Genomic DNA, 4,142 nt, shown 5'->3' on the forward strand with positions numbered 1-4,142 from the left:
ATATATGTATATATTAAACGTTCATACATATACATATTACCTAAACAATATGTAAGGGCGGGTAGCTCTTTTATATTAATTTTTAAGATTTTACGTGTGTTTTAACATTTTAATTGTAATGTCTCGTATAATAGATATATTTAATTAAATAAAACATTGCATACCTTATAATATCCAAAGAGTACGAGGCTTAGGGTATAAAGGATTTTATAGTCACTCAAATATACTAAAAGAAAAACAAAGGTGCTACACGATGACAGGAACCAATTTAAAATTCACCGTTATCCAAAAGAATTGGCTCATAAGCAAGGGATTACAAAACTACACAAGTCCTCAAAACATGAGCTCAACAATGAGATCAACGTCCACACACGACCACTACGCTGCAACATCCCCATTATCATTGCGATCACCAGGCGGTTCCATATCTGCTCACATCAATAAATTGATGATCATTACAAAAAGGAAAAACCACACACAAGACAAACACAAGCAAACAGAAAGGGTAAGCTAGAGTATAAATCAGTTTAACATGTTATAGCATGCAAATACTCAAAACAGGTCATAAGCATGCAACAAGATAGGCAAACAATCATGTGATAACAAACAAGTAAGACTTTAAGACTCAATTATCCGGATACATATAATCAGTCGGATTCACTGGTGTTTGCACTTATGGTGGCCTCTACTGCTCTACAGAGCCATTACCAATGGGTTTCAACCTACCACGCACAAGGTTAGCCTTCAAACATCTAAGACCATTATCCTATCGAAGACTAGGGCCTCCTGCTACTCTCACCACTTGAGTCAATACGCTCTACGTGAGACTAACTAACTCCTTAGAGCTTTAGGATGCAATCCTTACTTGAATCCTTACTTAATTATATACTGAGACACCACCACGAAACCTTACTAAGAGATTCGTGGAATTACGTCCATTACCTGAGGCACCACCATGAGCTCTCACCAAAATGGTCATGGAATTACGTCCTAACCATGAGGCACCACCATGAGATCTCAAAAAGAGATTCATGGAATTAAGTCTTAACCATGAGGCACCACCATGAGTTCTCAACAAGAGATTCATGGAATTACGTCCTAACCATGAGGTACCACCATGAGATCTCACCAAGAGATTCATGGAATTACGTCCTAACCATGAGGCACCACCATGAGATCTCACCAAGAGATTCATGGAATTACGTCCTAACTATACCATAGTCATGCTTCACCAACCAACCATAGAATTATCATGTATACCAATCTCATGCCAATATTTAACCAACCATCCAATAATGTTCCATATGCATAATCATATTAAGCTTCTTAAGTCCATTCCCATTGTGTCATAAAGAATACATACAAGGAATCATACATGACTTTGTAAAGTAACACACCAACCAACCAATCATTAGAAAACATAGACTTATCCAACCAACATTGTCAATCTCACTCAGGCAGAGGAACCCCTCGCTCAAGCTACCAGATCTCGTCTGGGCGAGGTTGCAACAGTGGGCACGACGAGGTCTCACTCAAGCTAGCCCAGCTCGCTCAGACGAGATTGCTCTCACTTAGGCGAGAGGCCTTCGCTTAGGCAAGCCCTCGAACTAGAGAAATGGGTGAGCTGTTGTTGTTCTCGCTCAAGCAAAAGCTCCTCGCTTTAGGAGAGTTTTTCATTTTGGGCGAGCAACAGCTCGCCTGGGCGAGTTCAGCAGACAGACTTCCTCTCATGCGTGCCAATCCAGATTCCAACCACAACGACAATACAAGCAACATGTTATCATACAACCAACCGCATACACTACAAAAAAACATGTAAATACCGACGTTTATTTTTGTAATTTACGTCGTTTTTAACTGTCGTTATTTACTTGAGTGACGGTTTTCTAAAATGTCGTAATTCTTACCGTCACAAAGTATAATATGGCGGTTATAGATGAACTGTCGCAATAACCATCATTTTATACAATGTATAAAATGGTGGTTTAAAGAGGAAAAAAGCGTCAGTTAAAATTGACGTAATATTTTTACTGGATAACAAATATAATTTGAAAAATGACATTTTAAACTGACACTATTATCATTATATTATGACATTTTTAATTGTCACCAGTTTAATTAATTATAATTAATTCTGATATTAATAGTAAAAATTTAAAATATATATAAAAAAATACTACCAAAAAATTAACAAACATTATATTTCATTAAAAATAACAAATTTACACCATAGTACCTTGTTCAAATATATATAAAAAAAAAACATTACAAATTCATCTAGTAATTTTACAACTAAATTTTTTATCCTAATCCTAAAATATTTTAATTCTGATCACACCATCTGAAAGTAGCACACGATTCCCAACATCTGGTCGAGACTGCAGCATGTCACCGGAAACTTCCAATTTGATTGCCATAACCCTGCACATGGCTCATGGATTATACTATTCCACATACAACCCTTAAACACGCAATTAGTACGATGTATATTATGTTAACATTTTTCTTGTTGTGGATTGATAAAATGAAGTTGAGTAAAGAAAAAAATTGAGTTACCTCTATAGCAAAAACAAGCAGCTCATATGGATTTAACACCTTTACTCTTTATGAGAGATTGACACGAACATGTTGAACGTACTTAGTTACATTTTTTTAATTAAAACATTAAAAAGTTTTAAGTAGTTAGGAAGTTTATCTATTAGGTATACCATGTGTACAATTACATTATCCTAGAGATAAATTTATTTTTCGGGTGCTTTCTAAAAAGTTTTGTTGAAGTAGAAAAAGTTTCTCAAGGAAGACCCTAAAGTCTAAAACATTCCAGAGCCGTAAACCTAAGTATACAACAAGTAAAGTAGTTAAATTCATGAAGATGCAATTACATTACAGGAAATTCTGATACAAACAAATTATGCACATTTATTAGTTAAACATGTAGTTAAATTTAAATTTAAGAAAAAAAAACTTAGTTCGAGTACGAAGTTATCTTTCTATTCCTAAGAAATCTGCAGACTAAGCCAACCACATCAAATGTTGTTATCTCAACATTTAATGGGTAGGGAAACCAACTCTATATTGCATTTGCCATCAATGTTATCTCAGCAAGCTTAACAATTTTGTGCCCTTCAAGGTTCTTAGTTAACAAATTATATACAATAACGACAATTGAGTTTAAATCTAAGATTGGTACAAATTGCACAATACAATAGATTTAAAATAATAACAATTGAAGCAGTTAACTGAAATTGACAAAAGAAAATACAAAACTCACTTGACATTAGCACTCCCATTGAAGTTGTAACGCGAGATTTTTTTTTCTTAACCCACTTGCCATAGCCATTCCTATCAACAAGTTGGATATTAGGGATAACCACCATAACTTCAATCTCAGTCCCAGCCAAGGCACTCATGGTCGATTCATCTACATCAAAAAGCTTCACTTTCTGAATCCCATTGTCTTTCAACATTATAGAGAAAGAGTGATAAAAGAAGAAAAATGGAAGTGTTAAAAGAAATAAAATGGAGATGGGGAAACCTAACCTCCTTAATCGAAGTAAGCAAATTGAAAAATTGTTTCTGATACTCTTGATTTTCTATGGAACACTCAAGACTTGAAGATGTGGGTTTTGTGGCCCAATACTTTTCCCAAAATTGGAGCCAAACTACCGAGATGAGAGTCCGGTGGCCCACGACCATTAGGTATAGGTGCGCTGGCGCATGATGAGGTTTAGGCGTGGTGCCACTGTGAGCTCCAAGTGCGGCATTCACATTGCGTTTCAGTTTCGGCGGGACGAGGTATGCGACGATGACAGTGGTGGTGAGATTCAAGTGTGGTGTTAATGAGGTCTGATGATGGCAATGTGTTTGCAAGAAATGAGGGAGGATGGAGATAATAGGGAAAATTAGGGTACAGAGAATAGGGAAAGGCATACAAGAAGAGGGAACAGATGATTTATTAAAATAATAAGAGGGAATTCTGAAAAGTTAAAAGTTTCAAATTTATTAAAAGAAATGGTAGTTATAAATGTCATATTTTATTTACAAAATATGATGGTTCAAAATATGACGATTAAAACTACCACATTTTACATGTTAAATGTGGCAGTTTTTAAATTGTCGTATTATATGGTTAAAAGTGATGG

The 4,142-nt window shown here is 35.4% G+C and overlaps 1 long non-coding RNA gene across 2 annotated transcripts; it reads right to left on the bottom strand.

Annotated features, from left to right (window-relative positions):
- Positions 1 to 2,231: 2,231 nt before the first annotated feature.
- On the bottom strand, positions 2,232 to 3,924 carry LOC114182648. Of its 2 annotated transcripts, none has more exons than XR_003604156.1 (3): positions 3,541 to 3,924; positions 3,272 to 3,421; positions 2,232 to 2,421 (listed from the first exon to the last, which is right to left on the bottom strand). It is a non-coding gene; the product is annotated as an uncharacterized LOC114182648 (long non-coding RNA). The 2 variants fall into 2 exon arrangements; XR_003604157.1 differs by having other exon boundaries at positions 2,232 to 2,461.
- Positions 3,925 to 4,142: the final 218 nt, after the last annotated feature.

The sequence above is a fragment of the Vigna unguiculata genome, chromosome 4 (genome assembly GCF_004118075.2).
Source record: "Vigna unguiculata cultivar IT97K-499-35 chromosome 4, ASM411807v1, whole genome shotgun sequence".
Taxonomy (NCBI): domain Eukaryota; kingdom Viridiplantae; phylum Streptophyta; class Magnoliopsida; order Fabales; family Fabaceae; genus Vigna; species Vigna unguiculata.